Raw genomic sequence first — 25,405 nt, forward strand, 5'->3', positions numbered from 1 at the left:
TGAAGTAGACTATTGGGCACTTTAATGTAAACATTTAACATTTAAACATTTTAGCCTACCATTTTAATGAATGCACTTCAATTGATATCAAAGATAGCACCTTTACTAATATTGTGTCTAGTACTATAACACCTCGCCAGGGAAAATTTATTGAGGAGCCTCGAATGCACCACCAGCTTGATTATGATTCATTTGAGGGACTTAGGATGTTTTTGTTTGTTTTGAAGCTAATTTCCTGCAATTTTACGTAGTTTAAACAAAACTCTTGACATATTTTAGGTAGGCTATTTAATAATAATAATAATTATAATGGATAAGGAAAATTAATTCTATCCCCAAATGTTATTCCGCTACCAAAAATGTTTAATTATAATAATTTATATGAACTCTCGATTTAATTATACATATTTTATTTTACAAAAAGTGAATAGATTAAATTCTTTCCCTCCTTGACTTTAGAAGATTGTAGCACAGCTTTTGAATGTCATATATATCATACAGTATATATCCCCATGTGAATCAGAGTCGCTTCTTGATCTGGCTTGACTAACCTAAAGCATTGCGGAATGAATGCCTTGTTTTAGATCGGTAATATATATATATATGTATAGAGTACCAGTCAAGAGTTTGGACACACCTACTCATTCAAGGGTTTTGCTTTATTTTTTGAATTTTCTACATTGTAGAATAATAGTGAAGACATCAACACTATGAAATAACACATGTAATCATGTAGTAACCACCCAGCTAGCACATTCATAACAAATGTTATTTCATAGTGTTGATAGTGTTGATGTCTTTACTATTATTCTACAATGAATAACACTTTTTTGCACAGCTCGCAACGAGGCATCGGCCCAGAAGCGGCCCTCTTCCAGGGGGCAGGAACTGATTGAATCGGCCCGGACTCGGGTGTCGGACTTGGCCCGGAATCAGATTGAATGACTGCCCAGAATCAGCCCAAGTACATCAGGCCGTTTCCGTCTACCGAAACTCAGCCGATTTTGCCTACATCTTACCAGAATCGCCCCAGAAGCGGCCCGATGCAAATGTAAATAAATGTATACAAAATTACCCGATTTAGTCATTTTAAATATTGCTATTATAAATGTTATACATACAAATTATACCCATCCACAAAAATACTACACAAGGACTCTTAAAGATGGTCATTTAAATGTTAATTGTATTTTTTGATCACAGAAACAATGAGAAAATATGGAAAAATAAATAATTAAATGTTAATTATATAAAGCATGCCGTGTAATCATCTGCCAGAGTAGCCCCAATTGGCCCGAGCCCCAAGTAATACATATGGGCCAGATAACTCTCAACAGATTTGGGCCTAGCATCAACTAATACATTTGGGCCAGATACCTCACACCGGAATCGACCCGAGCTCAATCCCCGCATCCTAGCCATAAGTAATACTGCTGAATGCGGCCCAGACTCGGGCCACATGACGTTGGACGAGTCTGACTCTCAGCGGAGTGCCCCGACTCTCAGCCGGAATCCGCCCAGATCCACTGTGCTAGCTGGGTGGTTACTACATGATTCCATATGTGTTATTACATAGTGTTGATGTCCTCACTATTATTCGTAGAAATAGAACAAATAAAGAAAAACCCTTGAATGAGTAGGTGTGTCCAAAGCTTTGACTGGTACTGTAATGATTTTTTATTTGTTATTTCATCAAGGAAGGTCCCCCCCACGAAACGTTGGCGCCCCCTAGGTTGGGAACCCCATGCACTAGGCTATAAAGTGCTGCAGCTAGTGCAATTAAGTTGTAAAAAAAAATCCACCTGTCTGTCCTTTCCCTTAATAGCCTATTTTGAACGTCAGGACGCTCAGTACGTGGGGATTCCTAAGGATTACCCAGTGTACCCCGCGGGTAAAGATGGCGATAGAAGAGGGTAGGAGATCAACTTTATCCGGGAACAATCGTTGCTGAATGTCGGGTTGAGAGAGAATACACCGTTAGTTAGCGAGCGTGTAGTTGCTTAATGGCTAGCCACCTATTTCACTGTCATTTCGTGAGTCCAGACTACGCAACGTGATCGAATAATCGAATTGTGCCCGTGCACGAGCTTCCTTCCTTACGACCAAACTGCAGAGTCCGTCCTGAGAAGAGCGGATAAAGTTTATTACGGATCTGACTCAACCCTCTTGACGCTGATTTTTGTTGTTGTTGTTCATTATTTGGTGTAACAGTCGGACACTATCTGAACAGGTAAGGTTGGAGTGTAACTGTCTGTTTCTAACAATGTAAACAAGCTAACGTTTTGTAGATATTATCTGAACAGAAGTCGATATAACCTTTTGAAGTGGGCCACACAGAATCGAACTAGACAATGGTTATTGACATTCGCTATCGCGTGACCGTAAATAATAACACAAAGTCGACGATGGTATTTCTTAGCTAGCTAAATTAACTGTGATATCAGAGAACATATTTTACATTTTTGTTTTAACTGGATAAATCATTTGCAGCAGCTGTAAATCATTGAATGGAACATTATCGCAGGTTATGTGGTGTGTAACCCAGTATCGAGAGGTGCCTGTTTGCATTCCTATATAGCGTACTGTTTTTATGATTTGACCGGATCGATAAATGCACCGTTTAATTATATCGATGACCCCTGAGTTTGGTGTTATGCCAGTATGTTGTCAATGCATCGCTATCTCATTTGGTAAAGTAATATGGCCTCAGATTTGCTGGCTCTGATTCGGCCAAATCGTTTGATCTTAAGCACCTGTCGTTTTTTTTCGCTTTGAAGAAAACCTCATGAAATGCGAGGTCTGGAGACAATTCATTATTTTAATGCTGAAATCAGGACTTTCATGTTCATGAACGCATTTAAAAAAAAACATTTATTCCGAATTTTGCCTACAAAATATCAAGCTGTTAGCTTCGGGATATAGGCTAATGGACAATCCTCGAAGGGCTTTAGTTTTGTAGATTCTCCTACCGAGGTATAACAAAGCACGACCATGTTTTTCCATATAAGGTCTCCCATATATGAAATGGATGGTTGCATAAAAATATTTTACAGTAAAAGTGGTTAAATTTGTATAAATATTAGCTGTTTAGGCCCCTTACCTTTTTCAATCTTTACTGAAGACATGTTTTGAGAAAAAACAGTGTTTCTGTATGCAGATGACTCAACACTGTACACATCAGCTACTACTGCAACTGAAATGACTGCAACACTTAACAAAGAGCTGCAGGTAGTTTTGGAATGGGTAGCAAGGAGTTAGTCCAAAATATTTCCAAAACTAAAAGCATTGTATTTGGGACAAATCATTCACTAAACCTCAACTACATCTCGTAATGAATAATGTGGAAATTAAGCAAGTTGAGGTGACTAAACTGCTTGGAGTAACCCTGGATTGTAAACTCATAGTCATAGTCAAAACATACTGATACAACAGTAGCTAAGATGGGGAGAAGTCTGTCCATAATAAAGTGCTGCTCTGCCTTAACATCACTATCAACAAGGCAGGTCCTACAGGCCTGAGTTTTGACTACTGTTCAGTAGTGTGGTCGGGTGCCACAAAGAGGGACTTAAGACAAAGCAGTTGGCTCAGAACAGGGTAGCACCGCTTGCTCTTAAAAGTACATGGAGAGCTAACGTTAATGACATGCATGTCAATCTCTCATGGCTCAAAGTGGAAGAGATTGACTTCATCACTAGTTGTTTTTGTAACAGTTATTGACATCCATGTATACTCCACAAGACATGCCACGAGAGATCTCTTCACAGTCCCCAAGTCCAAAACAGACTAGGGGAGGTGCGTAGTACTACATAGAACCATGACTACGTGGAACTCTATACATCAGGTAACTGATGCAAGCAGTAAAATCAGATTTAAAAAAAACGGGTAAAAAATACAGCTTATGGAACAGGTAATGTGAAGAGTCGCACACAAAGGTACAGGCACATTCAAATGGATACATTGTGATTGTGTTGAATGGTCTTAATAAACATTTAGGAATTTTGCCTTGGCAGCAGCTAATGGGAATCCCTAATAAATACAAACTCAAACCATGAAGAAGAATGCCTGACATGAGGGACTCATGTAAACAAGAATCTGATATTTCTAAAATGTGGAATACGAGTACATTTTTGCCCTACATACACAAACAAACAAAATTGGGATATCTTAATGCTTCTTGGAAATATAGACCTGTAAACACATACACCAGTCTGAAATATCAATTATTAATATTTATGATGAATGTAAACTTCACTTTTTGGTAGCTGTTCAACAGACAACTTTACAAGTCAAATATGCTCTCATTCAGTGCTGTATGGTCCTGTCTGACAGAAATGAATAGTTACACATGTTTTTTTGATGTTGTGGCTATTGTAATCAGGTCTATGGCAAGTTTGCTCACACTGAAAACTGTAACTTGCGTTATATGTTTAGCCCCTACTTGCATTTACGTTAGGGGAACCCCCTAGATTTGAATCCAAATTCAAAATCCGGTACGGCTGCCATATTGCCATTAAATGGTTGTTTAATCACCTGTATATGTACACATTGTAAATGGGGTGGGGGGATTGTGTACTGTACTTATGACCTGTCCTCATTGCTATTAGTGTGTACTTCAACTATGTTAGAAATCCAATATGCCCACTATATACACTTAAATCCTTTGTCTGGATATACACTGCTCAAAAAAATAAAGGGAACACTTAAACAACACAATGTAACTCCAAGTCAATCACACTTCTGTGAAATCAAACTGTCCACTTAGGAAGCAACACTGATTGACAATACATTTCACATGCTGTTGTGCAAATGGAATAGACAACAGGTGGAAATGATAGGCAATTAGCAAGACACCCCCAAAAAAGGAGTGGTTCTGCAGGTGGGGACCACAGACCACTTCTCAGTTCCTATGCTTCCTGGCTGATATTTTGGTCACTTTTGAATGCTGGCGGTGCTTTCACTCTAGTGGTAGCATGAGACGGAGTCTACAACCCACACAAGTGGCTCAGGTAGTGCAGCTCATCCAGGATGGCACATCAATGCGAGCTGTGGCAAGAAGGTTTGCTGTGTCTGTCAGCGTAGTGTCCAGCGCATGGAGGCACTACCAGGTGATAGGCCAGTACATCAGGAGACGTGGAGGAGGCCGTAGGAGGGCAACAACCCAGCAGCAGGACCGCTACCTCCGCCTTTGTGCAAGGAGGAGTAGGAGGAGCACTGCCAGAGCCCTGCAAAATTACCTCCAGCAGGCCACAAATGTGCATGTGTCTGCTCAAACTGTCAGAAACAGACTCCATGAGGGTGGTATTAGGGCCCGACGTCCACAGGTGGGGGTTGTGCTTACAGCTCAACACCGTGCAGGACGTTTTTTCATTTGCCAGAGAACACCAAGATTGGCAAATTCGCCACTGGCGCCCTGTGCTCTTCACAGATGAAAGCAGGTTCACACTGAGCACATGTGACAGTCTGGAGACGCCGTGGAGAACGTTCTGCTGCCTGCAACATCTTCCAGCATGACCGGTTTGGCGGTGGGTCAGTCATGGTGTGGGGTGGCATTTCTTTGGGTAGGGCCGCACAGCCCTCCATGTGCTCGCCAGAGGTAGCCTGACTGCCATTAGGTACCGAGATGAGATCCTCAGACCCCTTGTGAGACCATATGCTGGTGTGGTTGGCCCTGGGTTCCTCCTAATGCAAGACAATGCTCGACCTCATGTGGCTGGAGTGTGTCAGCAGTTCCTGCAAGAGGAAGGCATTGATGCTATGGACTGGCACGCCCGTTCCCCAGACCTGAATCCAATTGAGCACATCTGGGACATCATGTCTCGCTCCATCCACCAACGCCACGTTGCACCACAGATTGTCCAGGAGTTGGCGGATGCTTTAGTCCAGGTCTGGGAGGAGATCCCTCAGGAGACCATCCGCCACCTCATCACGAGCATGCCCAGGCGTTGTAGGGAGGTCATACAGGCACGTGGAGGCCACACACACTACTGAGCCTCATTTTGACTTGTTTTAAGAACATTACATCAAAGTTGGATCAGCCTGGAGTGTGGTTTTCTACTTTAATTTTTTGAGTGTGACTCCAAATCCAGACGACCACGGGTTGATAAATTTGATTTCCATTGATAATTTTTGTGTGATTTGTCAGCACATTCAACTATGTAAAGAAAAAAGTATTTAATAAGAATATTACATTCAGATCTAGGATGTGTTATTTTAGTGTTCCCTTTATTTTTTTGAGCAGTGTATGTATAAAAAGGCAGGCGACTGCTTGGCATGGCAACACCAAGTATTCTCAGTCACAAGCCTCTTTAAGGATCAACAATATAAATTCAAAAATGATTTTACGGAGTTAGTTCATATAAGGAAATCAGTCAACTGAAATTAATTCATTATGCCCTAATCTATGGATTTCACATGATTGGGAATAAAGGTAGGGGCGTGGATCAGAAAACCAGTCAGTATCTGGTGTGACCACCATTTGCTTCATGCAGCGCGACACATTTCCTTCACATAGAGTTGTTCATGCTATTGATTGTGGAATGTTGTCCCACTCCTCTTCAATGGCTGTGCGAATTTGCTGGATATTGGCGGGAACTGGAACACGCTGTCGTACACGCCGATCCAGAGGATCCCAAACATGCTCAATGGGTGACATATCTGGTGAGTATGCAGGACATGGAATAACTGGGACATTTTCAGCTTCCAGGAATTGTGTACAGATCCTTGCGACATGGGGCCGTGCATTATCATACTGAAACATGAAGTGATTGTGGCAGTTGACAATGGGCCTCAGGAGCTCAAATCAAATATTATTTGTCACATTCACATGATTAGCAGATGTTAATGTGAGTGTAGTGAAATGCTTGTGCTTCTAGTTCCGACCATGCAGTAATATCTAACATGTAATCTAACCTAACAATTTCACAATAAATACCTTATACACACAATTGTAAAGGAATGAATAAGAATATGTACATAAAAATATATGAATGAGTGATTGAAGAACGGCATAGGCAAGATGCAGTAGATGGTATAAAGTACAGTATATACATATGAAATGAGAAATGTAGGGTATGTAAACATTATTATATAAAGTGGCATTGTTTAAAGTGGCTAGTGATACATTTATTACATACTTTTTTAAATGATTAAAGTGGCTAGAGATGAGTCAGTATGTTGGCAGCATCCACTCAATGTTAGTGATGGCTGTTTAACAGTCTGACGGCCTTGAGATAGAAGCTGTTTTTCAGTCTCCCGGTCCCCGCTTTGATGCACCTGTACTAGAGGTCGACCGATTATGATTTTTCAAAGTCGATACCGATTATTGGAGGACCAAAAAAGCTGATCCCAATTAATTGGCCGATTTAATAAAATACAAAATAATGTGTTTTATTTTTATATATGTATATAATACATCAATAAAATCAATTTAGCCTCAAGTAAATAATGAAACATGTTCAATTTGGTTTAAATTATGCATAAACAAAGTGTTGGAGAAGAAAGTAAAAGTGCAATATGTGCTATGTAAGAAAGCTAACGTTTCAGTTCCTTGCTCAGAACATGAGAACATATGAAAGCTGGTGGTTCCTTTTTAACATGACTCTTCAATATTCCCAGGTAAGAAGTTTTAGGTTGTAGTTATTATAGGACTGTTTCCCTCTATACCATTTGTATTTCATTAACCTTTGACTATTGGATGTTCTTATAGGCACTTTAGTATTGCCAGTGTAACAGTATAGCTTCCGTCCCTCTAAATGGTGCGTGCTAACTAGTTAGCCATTTCACTTCTGTTCCACCAGCCTCATCTCAGGAGTTGATAGGCTTGAAGTCATAAACAGCGCAATGCTTGACGCAATGCTTGAAGCTGCTGGCAAAACGGACGAAAGCGCTGTTTGAATGAATACGTGCCTGCTTCTGCCTACCACTGCTCAGTCGGATTATATGCCACGCAGGACACGCTAGATAATCTCTATTAATATCATCAACCATGTGTAGTTAACGAGTTTTATTTTATTTATGTTATTTTACCAGGTAAATTGACTGAGAACACATTCTCATTTGCAGCAACGACCTGGGGAATAGTTACAGGGGAGAGGAGGGGGATGAATGAGCCAATTGTAAACTGGGGATTATAAGGTGACCGTGATGGTTTGAGGGCCAGATTGGGAATTTAGACAGGACACCGGGGTTAATGCCCCTACTCTTACCATAAGTGCCATGGGATCTTAAATGACCTCAGAGAGTCAGGACATCCGTTTAACGTCCCATCCGAAAGACAGCACCCTACACAGGGCAGTGCCCCCAATCACATGGGGCATTGGGATATTTTTTTAGACCAAAGGAAAGAGTGCCTCCTACTGGCCCTCCAACACCACTTCCAGTAGCATCTGGTCTCCTATCCAGGAACTGACCTGGACCAACCCTGCTTCGCTTCAGAAGCAAGCCAGCAGTGGTTTGCAGGGTGGTATGCTGTGATTATGATTGATTGTTTTTTATAAGATATGTTTAATGCTAGCTAGCAACTTACCTTGGCTTACTGCATTCGCGTAACAGGCTCAATGAGAGAGAGGCAGGTAGTTATTGCGTTGGACCAGTTAACTGTAAGGTTGCAAGAATGGATCCCCCGAGCTGTCGTTCTGCCCCTAAACTAGGCAGTTAACCCACCGTTCCTAGGCCGTCATTGAAAATAAGAATGTGTTCTTAACTGACTTGCCTCGTTAAATAAAGGTATAAAAATAAATTTAAAAAATGGAAAATCGGCGCCCAAAAATACCAATTTCCGATTATGAGAACTTGAAATCGGCCCTAATTAATCAGCCATTCGATTAATCGGTCGACCTCTATCCTGTACTGACCTAGCCTTCTGGATGATAGCGGGGTGAACAGGTGGTGGCTCGGGTGGTTGTTGTCCTTGATGATCTTTTTGGCCTTCTTGTGAGATCGGGTGGTGTAGGTGTCCTGGAGGGCAGGTAGTTTGCCTCCGGTGATGCGTTGTGCAGACCTCACTACACTTATGGTTGTGAGTGTTTTTGGTGACCAGCCAAATTTCTTCAGCCTCCTGAGTTTGAAGACGCGCTGTTGCGCCGCCTTCACCACGCTGTCTGTGTGGGTGGACCATTTCAGTTTTTATGTGATGTGTACGCCGAGGAACTTAACTTTCCACCTTCTCCACTACTGTCCCGTCGATGCGGATAGGGGTCTGCTCCCTCTGCTGTTTCCTACAGTCCACGATCATCTCCTTTGTTTTGTTGACATTGAGTGTGAGGTTATTTTCCTGACGCCACACTCCGTGGGCCCTCACCTCCTCCCTGTAGGCCGTCTTGTCATTGTTGGTAATCAAGCCTACCACTAGTGCCGTCTGCAAACTTAATGATTGAGTTGGAGGCGTGCATGGCCATGCAGTCATGGTTGAACAGGGAGTACTGGAGAGGGCTGAGAACGCACCCTTGTGGGGCCCCAGTGTTGAGGATCAGCGGGGTGGAGATGTTGTTACCTACCCTCACCACCTGGGGGCGGACCATCAGGAAGTCCAGGACCCAGTTGCACAGGGCGGGGTCGAGACCCAGGGTCTCGAGCTTGATGACGAGCTTGGAGGCTACTATGGTGTTAAATGCCGAGCTGTAGTTGATGAACAGCAGTCTTACATAGGTATTCCTCTTGTCCAGATGGGTTAGGGCAGTGTGATTGCGTCGTCTGTGGACCTATTGGGGCGGTAAGCAAATTGGAGTGGGTCTAGGGTGTCAGGTAGGTTGGAGGTGATATGGTCCTTGACTAGTCTCTCAAAGCACTTCATGATGACGGAAGTGAGTGTTTCGGGGTGATAATCATTTAGCTCAGTTTTCTTCGCTTTCTTGGGAACTACTGACTACTGGAGCTGTCCCTTCCTTCTGCTGAGGTTATTCTTTGAAGAGCCTCATCAATCACTCTGGCATCACTGAAGGCTAAATTCTTAACCAGGAACAATGGTGGCCCTCTTGAAGCATGTGGGAACAGTACACTGCGTTAAGGACTGATTGAATATGTCCGTAAACACACCAGCCAGCTGGTCTGCACATGGTCTGGGGATGCCATCTGGGTCGGCAGCCTTGCGAGGGTTAACACGTTTAAATGTTTTACTCACGTTGGCTGCAGTGAACGACAGCCCGCAGGTTTAGGTAGTGGGCCGTGTCAGTGGCACTGTATTGTCCTCAAAGCGAGCAAAGAAGTTGTTTAGTTGGTCTGGGAGCAAGACATCGTGGTCCGCGACGGGGCTGGTTTTCCTTTTGTAGTCCTTGATTGACTGTAGACCCTGCCACATACCTCTCGTGTCTGAGCCGTTGAATTGCGACTACTTTGTCTCTATATTGACGCTTAGCTTGTTTGATTGCCTTGTGGAGGGAATAGCTACACTGTTTGTTATCGGTCATGTGGTTCGCACTTTCAGTTTTGCGCGAATGCTGCCATCAATCCACTGTTTCTTGTTGGGGGAATGTTTTTAATAGACGCTGTGTGTACAACATCACCGATGCACTTGATAATGAACTCTCTCACCGAATCAGCGTATTCATTAATGTTATTGTCCGACCCTATGCGGAAACATATCCCAGTCCACGTGACCGAAGCCATCTTGAAGCGAGGAATTGGTCGGACCTGTGTTGAACAGACCTGAGCATGGGTGCTTCCTGTTTTAGTTTCTATCTGGTCACGGTATCTCTGTGCATTCAAATTGCCATCGATAAAATGCAATTGTGTTCATTGTCTGTAGCTTAAGCCTGCCCATACCATAAACTCACCGCTACCATGGGGCTCTCTGTTCATAATGTTGACATCAGCAAACTGCTCGCCCACACACACAACTCCATACATGTGGTCTGCGGTTGTGAATACGGTTGGACGTTCTACAAAATTATCTAAAATTATATTGGAGGTGGCTAATGGTGTTGAATATTAATTTCTTTATCTTGCAACAGCTTTGTCATTGTGTTGTGACACAGCTGCACATTTTGGAGTGGCCTTTTATTGTCCCCAGTACAAGGTGCACCTGTGTAATCATGCTGTTTTAATACGTTTCTTCATATGTCGCACTTGTCAGGTGGATGGATTCTTGGAAAAGGACAAAGGTTCACTAAAAAATAAATAAATACATTTGTGCACAAAATTAGAGAAAATCCTTTTGCTTATGGAACATTTCAGGGATCTTTTATTTCTGCTTATGAAACATGGGACCAACACTTTACATGTTACGTTTTTATATTTTTATTCAGTCTACCATGTTCGGTGCATTATTATCCTGTTTGGGTTGAGCTGGCACATTTTCTTCCTCCAGACAATCATGTCCACCATCCTGGCTGTCTACCCTGGAGGATATATGTTGACTTGGTGACATTATGGTGTATGGGGAAGATGCAAGCACATAAGGCAGGTGTTCGCTACATTGAACCTCCCGCAGTGGTTAAATGCAATCAACTTATTTGTTAAATTTAACATTTTTTACCCCCTTTTCTCTGTAATTTCGTGGTATCCAATTGTTAGTAGCTACTATCTTGTTTCATCGCTACAACTCCTGTACGGGCTCGGGAGAGACGAAGGTTGAAAGTCATGCGTCCTCCGATACACAGCCCACCAAGCCGCACTGCTTCTTAACACAACGCGCATCCAACCCGGAAGCCAGCCGCACCAATGTGTCGGAGGAAACCCCGTGCACCTGGCAACCTTGGTTAGTGTGCACTGCGCCCGGCCCGCCACAGGAGCCGCTGGTTCGCGATGAGACAAGAATATCCCTACCGGCCAAACCCTCCCTAACCCAGACGACATTAGGCCAATTGTACGTTGCCCCACGGACCTCCCCGGTCGCAGCCGGTTACGACAGAGCCTGGGCACAAACCCAGAGTCAGGTGGCACTGCTGGCGCTGCAGTACAGCGCCCTTAACAGCGCCCTTAACCACTGCGCCACCCGGGAGGCCCAGGTTAAAACATTTCTAATTAAATTATTAAATAAGATCATACTATGATGTATTTAAAAATGCATTGGTTTGTTATGAAAAATAATGCTGTTAAACATTTGCATGTATATAAACAAAGTGCATATTTATCTAACCATTTAAAACGAATAGAATCTGAACAGCATAATAGAATATTGCACCATATCAAAGAAAGATAAATAACAATGTGCAAAACTGCAGCATCCCACATAAAACATTAAACTGGTCCCTCTTTTATCTCTTCTTTATTGCCATGTTATAACCAGCAGCAAACAACAATGCTGACCATATTTTGCTTTTGAGAGATTAGTATTCAGAAATGCAAGCTGCCTCACTTTTGAGGGGCTGATGCGATTTCTTCTCTCAGTAATTATTTGTCCTGTTTTTGAGAAGACCCTCTCAGAGGGAACAGATGTGGCCACTATGCAGAGTCTCCCTGTCATGACTTTAGTAAGCCGTGGGTAGACAGAGCCCTTGTTCTTCCACCAGCTCAGAGGATCTGCAGATCTTTGGAGGGGGCTCCTCCAAATAAGATTGGACCTCCATTCTGGCATCTCCTGAGGGATTCCTTCATGCTGCATCCTTAGTTGCTCTCTCGTCAAACAGCATCCAAACAGCAGACTTTTGTGGCACTACTGCTGGTGCTGGTGCTTCTGCTCCATCTGATCCCTCTTCTTCCTGGTGCTTGAGCCAGCTGACTACTGGAGCTGTCCCTCCCTGCTGCTGAGGTTATTCTTTGAAGAGCCTCATCAATCGCTCTGGCATCACTGAAGGTTAAATTCTTAAACCTGGGGTCAAGTGCAGCGGTTTCTGATAGCACGTGATTATATTACATTCTGTGGATCTTTCTGTCCATTGATAAACATAGGGTGTCCAACTCTGTCACGTCCTGTGGTTACATTTGCTTCTCTCTGGCGGCTGGCTGTGATTCGCCGCAGACCCTTACACAGGAGTGTCATTTTTGAGGCTGTCACATAGTTGAAAAGAGAACAGTAACGTATTTGTTTTTTGTCTACTGATACTACATTCTCATATACTGCTCATATACATTATTAAATCCAGTAGTATATATGTATGTAAAACTGCTTACTGTACCTCTCTCCGCTGATCTCCACAGTGACCTGCTCAAAGGGTTCCAGGACTCTGCACACCTCCACCACCACCTCCCATTCCTCTTGGGTCAGCGCATCAACAGCTGCATTGACAATGGCCAGGGTAGAGATGATGGCTTCCTTTGATTCAAGAAACCGCTTCAACATATAAAATGTTGAATTCCACATTGTAGTACAGTCTTGTTTAGGCCTCAACTCAGGCAGTATTCCACAGCTGCTTTCACTTTGTCCACAGTGGGCTTCATCACCTTCAGAGCATCTCTTACAGTCAGGTTGATTGTGTGGGCTGGACATAGATGATGGGTCCAATTAACCAACATTTAGTTTTTTGTAATTTAAAAAAAAATGTTAGCTGCATTGTCACACCACTTTTCCATCTACTTGCAATTCTCTAGCCACTCTCAACTCAAAGCAGTCCTGAAGACTGCTAGATATCGAAAATCTTCAGTAAAGTGACATGTAACCGACATGTAAGATGTGGTTACCCTTGATGTCCAGCAGTCAGTGGTAAGGCAAACTGCAGTAGTTTTTTGGTATCTTTCCCGCACTGAAGCATGTGTGCTCTCGTACAGTTGTGAAATAAGGGATTTTGAAAGGGTTTTCCTGCTTGAAAATGTGTACATTGGATTTAGACTATTGCTACAATTTCTAAAACCTCTGTCCTCCGATCGAAAATGGCTGGAAATCGAAGCAATAATTTTAGCCAATGCAATATCAATTTGCCTTTGTTTTGCTACAGACATACTTCTTAGCATAAACTGGTCCATAGAAGACTGCGTTGCTGTGCATCGCGGAGTAGGCCTACTTGACCGAGTGGATACATCTCCACGTGTGAAGGTGCTGGCTCCACCACTATCACTAGCAGGCCCGCTAGTTTCTCAAAGCTCCGCTACAGCTAGCTTCACAGTTAGGTGCACATTTCGCATATGCCGGGGTAGGTTGTGCGTAGAACCGGCTTTATGAAATTTTGTTTTGGCAAATTCTACTCTGTGCTCTAACATTATTATATTATACTCAACATTATTAAAATGCCTTCAAATGCTTCAGTGCTTCTGACTCATTTCCCAGCTGTTGTTTTCACAGCTGTCCTTCCTCTCTCTCCACGGATGCTAAGTGTGTGAGTGAGTTGGCTCGGCCCTCCCTCACGCATCTTTGGTTCATTGGTTGACACTTCATGATTGACAGGAACAACAGGTGAGGCTGTTGTGTGCGCTTGAGCATTTAGGCCTATATATATGATTTTTTTTTTTGTTCTTTAAATTAATTTTATTCATTGATATCTTTTGATTATTCATGTCTTAATTAAAAAAATATATTTTAAAATATATTCGGCTCTTCTGATATGCGAGCCGACTCCCAACGTTCACCTACAAGAGCCGGCTCCCAGAGCCGACCCGTTCGCGAATGACTCATCACTAAATGGAACTAACATGTTAGTAAACTCACTACGTTCATGCAGTAACGTTGGTGTACAATCAATAAGCGGTTACACTGGCGGGCCCCGGTGGCAATAAATTGGTAATATCAAAAGCTTACCTTGACTTGGAAGTGTTCCAGTGTTGTGGTGGATAGTCATAGCCACCTAGCTAACATGGCATCCCTCTGTTTTAGCAGGGTGTTTCAGTAGGCTAAACTAGCTAGCTGTATTTGCTAGCTAAGTAACTGAAAGTGTAAAAAATTACACTCTCTTGCCTTCATTTTGGTAGAAATTAATTTTTTAAACTGTTCATCTATTGTCTTTGAGTCAACTACTCGCCACATTTGATACACTGCAGTGGTAGCTAGCTGTAGTTTTTGTTTTTTGTGTGGACAAAAAGTCAGTTTGTGCTGCAAGAGCGCTGATCGGTTGGACGTTCTCCGGACATTTCATTGACTTACACAGTAATTATGACAAGGGGGTGAGAACCATGAGCCTCCTACAGTGGTTCCTCCTTTAAAAGCTGTGAGCTTGTACTACGGGACTTAGAGGTACCCAGCGTCACAGCTTCATTGCTCCAGATCACCACAAGGGGGAGTTAGAGTACTCATTATGCATTTCGGTCCCAAGGTTTTTATGACCAATCATATCGAGTGGTTCCAATGACAAATTTTGACGCAAGCCACCCTTGCCTTGTGGCGTTCTTCAACAAAGATGGCTGACAAAAGATTACAGTGGAACCAGATGTAAGTTGTTTTGTCATAACGAGTCAAGCAAAAACGTTAAAACACATATCTAACTCCATCTGCATTAATCTGAGGACACAGGATAGTATTTCAATGTGATACTTAATTTCAACCAATGTGAAACGCTTTATTGAAAAGTTCATTATCCAGGTTTTATAAATGCATTATAATTATGATTGTAATATTATAAATACAAGTTCAATCTGTACTTCAATGCACATATGGTGTGCGTTATTAAACGAGGAAGAAAGACGAGGTGTAGAAGACCGAAAGGGAAAGAGGTAAGGACAGCGGCAGACAGCATATGATTCATGAATTACGGTGCCACCCTAATATTCTCTCAGTTCATCACAATTGCTGTACTTCCTAACCAGCCTTGGGCCCCCAGTTAGCCCAAAGATTATCTTAAGAGCGGGTGAGGTGGCGATGACGGGACTGGCTTCCTCTCTCACATCAAAACATACCTGCAGATGAGAGAGCATGATTTAAGCCTTGTTTTTTAAATTCTAACACTGTCAGTCATCTTAAATCAGGAGGTGATATGCAAAACTGACCTTGGATCATTAACTCTGGGACTACTACATCTGTCTGTATTTCAATAACTGAGATATATAACCGTTCATTCTAAATCCGCAGATGTCATTTTTAGGATGCGTTAATACAGCCCAGTGCTGCTTACCTGAGTTGCCATCTTCGATCAATTCTTTTCAAATTGAAAATGAAGGTTTTGCTCTCGACTAAACGACACAAATCTACCTCCATAGCATATAACAATTTGCCTGTGAATGACCACACCTTCATACAAACATGCAGAATTCTTGATGCACAACCGAAGATGCTGCCAGCACGCTCACAAGCGAGCCACTAAGGAGTAGAATGATGACGAGTGGAAGAGGGAAAGGAATGAGATTGGAACAGCAATTTGTTGCGAGGAGGGCTAATAGCTGAACAATAGACTATTCTTTAGTAAAGGTTGAATAGTCTAATAGCTGAGCTAGGTGTGGGGAATGTTTCATTTAACCTCTTGAAACTCCCCATCCCGGATCCGGGATTGTGACTAAGCCTCAGGCTCATTAGCATAACGCAACGTTAACGATTTCTGAAAATCGCAAATAAAATTAAAATAATGCGTTTGCTCTCAAGCTTAGCCTTTTCTTAACAACACTGTCATCTCAGATTTTCAAAATATGCTTTTGAACCATAGAAATTGACTAATTTGTGTAAGAGTATGCAAAGCTAGCATAGCATTTTGTGTAGCATGTAGCACGCAACATTTTCACAAAAGCCAGATAACCAAATAAATAAAATCATTTACCTTTGAAGAGCTTCTGATGTTTTCAATGAGGAGACTCCCAGCCACATACCAAATGCGCAGTGTTTCCTGAAAGCGTCTGTGTGTAGGAGAAATCGTTCCGTTTTCTACATTGCGCCTGGCTAACGAACCGAAAATGCAGTCACCTACAACGTGAAACTTTTCCGGATTAACTACATAATATCGACCGAAACATGGCAAACGTTGTTTGGAATCAATCCTCAAGGTGTTTTTTCACATATCTCTTCATTGACATGCAGTTCGTGGAAGCTTGCTTCTCTCTCTGTGCCCCATGGAAAAATACTGGCAGGTGACTTTTGCGCACCAATTTCGGCGCAGGACACCGGGCGGACACGTGGTAAATGTGGTCTCTTATGGTCAATCTTCCAACGATCTGCCTACAAATACGTCACAATGCTGCAGACACCTTGGGGAAACGACAGAAAGGGCAGACTCATTCCTCTTGCGTTCACAGCCATATAAGGAGATCATGAAAGACAGAGCCTCAAAAATCCTTGTCATTTCCTGGATGCCAAGTCATCTTGGTTTTGCCTGAAGCTCACGTTAAAGGGCACGCACAGAGAAGATATTTGTATTTCTGGACACGTCAGAGTGTTTTCTTTCGAACAGTAGCAATTATATGCATAGTCGAGCATCTTTTTGTGACAAAATATCTTGTTTAAAACGGGAACGTTTTTCTTCCAAAAATGAAATAGCGCCACCATAAGTGTAAGAGGTTAAAAAAAAAAAACTTCACAGACCAGATTTGCCCTAACAACCAAGAGGTAGTTTGCTTCTCAATGTAATAAAGTAATTACTTTTCAAATAAGTTACCTTACACTTTATGTTGGCTGACAATTTGTTAGCTACGCTGTCCTTACAAACCACACAGAATATCATTACAGCAGTATGTACCGGTATGTTAGCTAGCTACCTATTGTTAGTAGTTATACATCAAACATGCCAGTATATTAATTAACTATAGGCTATTTAACTACCCAACATTTATTGACTTGATTATTCTCGTCATTCTTAGCTTAGCTAAATGGTATAGTCGTTGTGCTTTCTCAATGGACTTTCGGGTGCTTTCGTGTAGTCGCTCTGGCTATCTATAGGCTGGATAATAGAACGAGTCAAAATTCACCCAAGGCTGAAAAAAGGCTTAAGAACGTTGGCTTAACTGGAACACTAGCGCGAGCCCATAGCAAATTAATGAAATCGAACGTTCGCTGAGCCTGTTTCGACTGGAGTGATGCTTATATCTCTTTTTATTTTACCACTACAATCTGTTCGTCGGACAAAACTGGGGAAAAAAACAACTTGTGTAGAAAGTAAACATCCGCACCTCGATGGTGTCAACTGTTCTTATGTCTGCGTAACGAAAAAGTAGGGGAAAAATAGAAACTTCTGACTTTCTGGTCTAGCGATCGATGACAAACGAGCTTGCTGCCCAGACTTACACAATTACAAAGAGGAGATTATCCTGATTTTAAAATGGTGCCCGTGTAACAGTTTCACTTCCGTCCCTCTCCTCACCCCTACCGCGGCCCTTGCAGAGCATGGGGGACAACTACTTCAATGTCTCAGAGCAAATGACGTCACCGATTGAAACGCTATTAGCGCGCACCAGCCCACTAGCTAGCCATTTCACACCGGTTACACCTGACTTGGAAAAAATCTAAATATACACATTGCAAGATATTTGGCGAAATAGACAGACGTGCCTATATTTCCCCCATAGGAAACAATGGGAAGACTGCAGAGTTCCAATACTGTTTTATAGTTAAAATGTAAACAAAAATATGAGCAGGTCTCATTGCCAGCAATAGCGAAGCAGGCATTGTGACATTGAACAATACGCTGGGAATAGAACGTTCGGAAGGCGAGTTGGTGCCACAGTGCTCAATAGAACTAATAGGAGCTGGCAGGGTGAAAAATGTCTTAAAATAAGGCCTGCTTTTTCACGATTACTTAAAAACGACGGCAAGCAGCTGGGAAATATGGTCACATTATGAAACTGGGCTCCACGGCAGATGCAATGAACTAGTTTATCAGAAAAAGATCTTAAATTGTGTCCTGCCTACTATCTACATGGATTTCAGAGCGCAGAATAATTACTTTACGAGCGCTCAACACCCGTTGAATATGGCCGGTGTCAGTAATCGTCAGGAAAAAAGCGTAATTAAATTGTTTCCAGCAGCACATCTACAGTCGCCAACGCACTGGTTAACACAAACTGCCTTACCAGCTCTGCTGGGGTGAGTAAAATGGTCAGAGTGGTCTGTGTCTGGAAGTAGATAGACACCGTTAGCTTGGGTGCTTGACTGCCGTTGTAAGGCTAGAACACTCAAATCAACCCTACTTCTCGGCATGAGCGTTCAGTGTGCGCTCCGAGAGCGAAACGGTATGGATTTACAAACTCCAATATACTATGTTATTACAAAAAAGGTTTTAAATTCTCTGGTAATGCTAATACGGAATACTATCAAATGCCTCTCAAAGATGCCCTCTGGTGGTCAAACTAGCAATAACTTGCAGTAACAGAAGAAATGGCTGAGAATTAAATGACGTGCCACAGAATGCTGCAGCAACACGCAGGGTGTGCCACAGTATGACACATCTTTTAAAGGAGGAACCACTGTAGGTTTTCTATTGAAGTCAATGTACCCAGAGGACAGAAGCTAGATGTCCTCTGGCGACTACAACATGGTGCTAACCTACAGAGTGCTGTTGAGGCTACTGTAGACCTTTGCAAAATAGTGTTTTAATCAGTTTTTTGGTGACGTAATTTTATATTTAGTATAATTTTACCTGGATTTTACCTGGAGAGACGACTGATAAGCGGTAGTGAGTGTGCTTGAAAGAGAGCCCTCAACTCTGACCTACCACTGGCCAAGGGCCTCCTGCCTAACCTTTTATCGCAGTCTCTCTGACGGGGAATTACTGCAGGAGTACAGTCGTGACTAAAAGTTTTGAGAATGACACAAATATTAATTTCCACAGTTTGACAAAAATATCTAAAGATACTGAAGCAGCAGATGTTACTATGGAATACTGAAGTATAATTACAAGCATTTCATAAGTGTCAAAGGCTTTTATTGACAATTACATGAAGTTGATGCAAAGAGTCAATATTTGCAGTGTTGACCCTTCTTTTTCAAGACCTCTGCAATCCGCCCTGGCATGCTGTCAATTAACTTCTGGGCCACATCCTGACTGATGGCAGCCCATTCTTGCATAATCAATGCTTGGAGTTTGTCAGAATTTGTGGGGTTTTTGTTTGTCCACCCACCTCTTGAGGATTGACCACAAGTTCTCAATGGGATTAAGGTCTGGGGAGTTTCCTGGCCATGGACCCAAAATATTGATGTTTTGTTCCCCGAGCCACTTAGTTATCACTTTTGCCTGATGACAAGGTGCTCCATCATGCTGGAAAAGGCATTGTTCGTCACCAAAATGTTCCTAGATGGTTGGGAGAAGTTGCTATCAGAGGATGTGTTGGTACCATTCTTTATTCATGGCTGTATTCTTAGGCAAAATTGTTAGTGAGCCCACTCCCTTGGCTGAGAAGCAACCCCACACATGAATGGTCTCAGGATGCTTTACTGTTGGCATGACACAGGACTGATGCTAGCTCTCACCTTGTCTTTTCCGGACAAGCTTTTTTCCGGATGCCCAAAACAACCAGACAGGGGTTTCATCAGAGAGAATTACTTTACCCCATTCCTCAGCAGTCCAATCCCTGTACCTTTTGCAGAATATCAGTTTGTCCCTGATGTTTTTCCTGGAGAGAAGTGGCTTCTTTGCTGCCCTTCTTGACACCAGGCCATCCTCAAAGTCTTCGCCTCACTTTGCGTACAGATGCACACACTTGCCTGCTGCCATTCCTGAGCAAGCTTTGTACTGGTGGTGCCCCGATCCCGCAGCTGAATCAACTTTAGGAAACGGTCCTGGCGCTTGCTAGTCTTTCTAGGGCGCCCTGAAGCCTTCTTTACAACAATTGAACCACTCTCCTTGAAGTTATTGATGATCTGATGATTTAGGTGCAACCATTTAATCTTACTGGCAGCAATATCCTTGTCTGTGAAGGCCTTTTTGTGCAAAGCAATGATGACGGCACGCGTTTCCTTGCAGGTAACCATGGTTGACAGAGGAAGAACAATATTTCCAAGCACCACCCTCCTTTTGAAGCTTCCAGTTTGTTATTCAAACTCAGCATGACAGAGTGATCTCCAGCCTTGTCCTCGTCAACACTCACACCTGTAACTTTTTGACGCTACCCATCCCTTAAGCGGGATAATTGTCATCAGCAACCGCTGAATAGCATAGCGCCACAGTCAAATAATATTACTCAAAAATATTCATATTCATGAAATCACAACTGCAATATTGCAAAACACAGCTTTGCCTTTGTTAATCCACCTATCGTCTCAGATTTTGAAATGACGCTTTACAGCGAAAGCAATCCAAGCGTTTGTGTAAGTTTATCAATAGCATAACAAAACATTATGTACACTAAGCATAGTAGCTAGGTCACAAATCAGAAAAGCAATCAAATTAATTGTTTACCTTTGCTCTTCGGTTGTTTTCACTCACGAGACTCCCAGTTACACAACAAATGTTCCTTTTGTTCCATAAAGATTATTTTTATATCCAAATAACGCGACAGAGGTATGTTCAGAAATCCACAGGAAAGAGCGGTCACGACAACGCAGACAAATTCCAAATAATATCCATAATGTCCACAGAAACATGTCAAACGTTTTTTATAATCAATCCTCAGGTTGTTTTTAAAATATATATTCGATAATATATCAACCGGGAGTGTAGATTTTTCAATAGGACCGGGAGAAACAATGGCCGCTTTACTCTGTTGCGCAAAACTCACTCTGAGAGACCCCACCTATCCACTTACGCAATGTGATCTTTCTCGCTCATTTTTCAAAATAAAAGCCTGAAACTAAGGCCTGTTGACACCTTAGGGAAGCCATAGAAAAAGGAATCTGGTTGATATCCCTTTAAATGGAGTATAGGCATGCAAAGGAACAGAGGTTTCAAATTAAGGTTTTCACTTGCAATATCAGTTCTGTAATACTCACAGACAATATTTCGACAGTTTTTTGGTACTTTAGAGTGTTTTCTATCCTAATCTGATAATTGTATGCTTATTCTAGTTTCTGCGGCTGAGAAATAGGCAGTTTCAAATGGGTACGTTTTTTAGCCAAAAACAAAAATACTGCCCCCTACACGCAAAAGGTTAACTTCTTGAAACTCCCCATCCCGGATCCGGGATCGTGACTAAAGCCTCGGGCTCATTAGCATAACGCAACGTTAACGATTTCTGAAAATCGCAAATAAAATTAAAATAATGCGTCTGCTCTCAAGCTTAGCCTTTTCTTAACAACACTGTCATCTCAGATTTTCAAAATATGCTTTTGAACCATAGAAATTGACTAATTTGTGTAAGAGTATGCAAAGCTAGCATAGCATTTTGTGTAGCATGTAGCACGCAACATTTTCACAAAAACCAGATAACCAAATAAATAAAATCATTTACCTTTGAAGAGCTTCTGATGTTTTCAATGAGGAGACTCTCAGTCACATACCAAATGCGCAGTGTTTCCTGAAAGCGTCTGTGTGTAGGAGAAATCGTTCCGTTTTCTACATTGCGTCTGGCTACCGAAACGAACCGAAAATGCAGTCACCTACAACGTGAAACTTTTTCCGGATTAACTACATAATATCGACCGAAACATGGCAAACGTTGTTTGGAATCAGTCCTCAAGGTGTTTTTTCACATATCTCTTCATTGACATGCAGTTCGTGGAAGCTTGCTTTACTCTCTGTATCGTATGGAAAAATACTGGCAGGTGACTTTTGCGCACCAATTTCGGCGCAGGACACCGGGCGGACACGTGGTAAATGTGGTCTGTTATGGTCAATCTTCCAATGATCTGCCTACAAATACGTCACAATGCTGCAGACACCTTGGGGAAACGACAGAAAGGGCAGACTTACTCCTCTCGCGTTCACAGCCATATAAGGAGACCATGGAAAACAGAGCCTCAAAAATCCTTGTCATTTCCTGGATGCCATCTCATCTTGGTTTTGCCTGAAGCTCACGTTATAGGGCACGCACAGAGAAGATCTTTGTATTTCTGGACACGTCAGAGTGTTTTCTTTTGAACGGTAGCAATTATATGCATAGTCGAGCATCTTTTTGTGACAAAATATCTTGTTTAAAACGGGAACGTTTTTCATCCAAAAATGAAATAGCGCCCCAGAGCATCAACAGGTTAATGAGAGAATCACTGACATGATGTCAGCTGGTTCTTTTTTGGCAGGGCTGAAATGCAGTGAAAATATGTTTGGCGGATTCAGTTCATTTGCATGGCAAAGAGGGACTTTGCAATTAATTGCAATTCATCTGATCACTCTTCATAACATTCTGGAGTATATGCAAATTGCCATCATACAAACTGAGGCAACACACTATGAACATTTATATTTGTCATTCTCGACTTTTGGCCATGACTATAGATTGTTGTATGGTGCATAGGGCTTCTCCCCTTCTTATGAGAGTAGTATTAGCTCTTAAAATGGTCAAATGCAATCTTAAGGAAAACATTACATCATGACTTACTGACATGGAGTGCTCCATATTCCTGCTGACAGTCATACATCCTGCCTGTCTAAAACATTTTTTTGCAGCCTATGATTGAGGCCGAGCTGATTTTGCAGGCCAACTGCTTCAAGTAGGGTGATTAGCCAAGGTAGCCTAGCCAGCTAAATGATAGCCATATTAATTCTAGAAGTATTGAATCTATTGCTTCATTCAGAAAGTAGGCTTCTCCGAGTTACTCGCTAGCTAGTGTGATCTAGCTAACCAACATGCATTGTTTCTGAAATGCCACGATCCTGCTTACTTAACATCTGACAGATATTTCGCTACAGTAGCTAGTTAGATAATGGTTTATGATAATTGCAGTTCATTATTTAGCTAGCTAAGAGTAAAACGACCAGACATGACGACTCCTTCTTGCCGACTCCAGTCTGTAGGTCTTCTAGGTTCAAAACAATATGACTGTAGTCCGTTGCTTCATTATCGAATCCCCGTTCTGACAAGGTACAAATCTGTCGTTCTGCCCCTGAACAGGTAGTTAACCCACTGTTCCTAGGCTGTCATTGAAAATAAGAATTTGTTCTTAACTGACTTGCCTAGTAAAATAAAGGTAAAATTAAATATAAAAAAATTAAATTATCAAAAGAAACCACTCGCACACTGACTGCCTGCACCAGATGGCAATGGCTCAGCGTTCCAAAAGTATTCACTTGAATCTACGTCAAGCCAGGGCCACGTTCAATGTTGAGTAAGGACGCTCACCTGACTACGCTTAGAAGAAGGCCTATAGGCTACCTGGCCTGTGCGCAACTGTAGGCATATAAATGTGTCGATTCGCACGTGACTAGTGTTAGCAGAGGACTTTGGAGTTTGCCAAAGAAACAGAAGGTTATTCTGGCTGGATTTGTTACTCTCCTGGCATGTACAAATTACTGACCTGGCAGATTTGGACGGGACTAAAATGACAGATGTGGTGTTTTTTTGCTTGTGCACATAAATACATTACCTGACCACCCCCTATAAAACTAATCCTGTCCGAATAGGGCTTACGGTCAGGGCTGTTTCCTCATCTCTGCTGCTGGTGCCGCTTTGTCATAAATCTCAATATGCTGGTTCATATTGCGATTATTAGCAACATATGGAAAGGTGCCAATTCTAAGGTGCACTGAAGATTGTTTAACCTCTAGCGTCGAGCAATCCCGTATCCGGGAGCGTAATTATAGCCTCAAGCTAATTACCATAACGCAACGTTTCCTATTCATGAAAATCGCAAATGAAATAAATATATTGAAACACAAGCTTAGCCTTTTGTTAACAACACTGTCATCTCAGATTTTCAAAATATGCTTTAACCAAAGCTACACAAGCATTTGTGTAAGAGTATTGATAGCCTAGCATAGCATTAAGCCTAGCATTCAGCAGGCAACATTTTCACAAAAACAAGAAAAGCATTCAAATAAAATCATTTACCTTTGAAGAACTTCGGATGTTTTCAATGAGGAGACTCAGTTAGATAGCAAATGTTAATTTTTTCCAAAAATATTATTTGTGTAAGAGAAATGGCTCCGTTTTGTTTATCACGTTTGGCTAAGAAAAAAAAACGAAAATGCAGTCACTTACAATGCCGTACTTTTTTCCAAATTAGCTCCATAATATCGACAGAAACATGTTTAGAATCAATCCTCAAGGTTTTTTTCACATATCTTTTTGATGATAAATCATTAGTGGCAGTTGCCTTTCTCTTCTGAACCAAATGGAAACGTGCATGCAGCTGGAGATTACGCAATAATTTCGACGGAGGACACCAGGCGGACACCTGGTAAATGTAGTCTCTTATGGTCAATCTTCCAATGATATGCCTACAAATACGTCACAATGCTTGCAGACACCTTAGGGAAACGACAGAAATTGTAGGCTCATTCCTTGCGCATTCACAGCCATATAAGGAGACATTGGAACACAGCGCATTCAAAATCTGGGGCATTTCCTGTATGAAATTTCATCTTGGTTTCGCCTGTAGCATTAGTTCTGGGGCACTCACAGACAATATCTTTGCAGTTTTGGAAACGTCAGAGTGTTTTCTTTCCAAAGCTGTCAATTATATGCATAGTCAAGCATCTTTTCGTAACACAATATCTTGTTTAAAACGGGAATGTTTTTTTATCCAAAAATTAAAAGAGCACCCCCTATATCGAAGAAGTTAAGAACTGCGGTCAGCGACAATATCCATCGCGGGAGA

General features: G+C 42.0%; 1 protein-coding gene across 1 annotated transcript in view; it reads left to right on the forward strand.

The window, feature by feature from the left end:
- The first annotated feature begins 1,886 nt into the window (after positions 1 to 1,886).
- Positions 1,887 to 25,405, forward strand: part of LOC135512408 (tight junction-associated protein 1-like) — a 131,664-nt gene continuing 108,145 nt past the window's right edge. Inside the window, exon 1 of the mRNA XM_064934413.1 lies at positions 1,887 to 2,230. The gene's annotated coding sequence lies outside the window, so the exon portion shown is untranslated. The remainder of the gene's footprint in view (positions 2,231 to 25,405) is intronic.

This window comes from Oncorhynchus masou, chromosome 24, assembly GCF_036934945.1.
Source record: "Oncorhynchus masou masou isolate Uvic2021 chromosome 24, UVic_Omas_1.1, whole genome shotgun sequence".
Classification (NCBI taxonomy): Eukaryota; Metazoa; Chordata; class Actinopteri; order Salmoniformes; family Salmonidae; genus Oncorhynchus; species Oncorhynchus masou.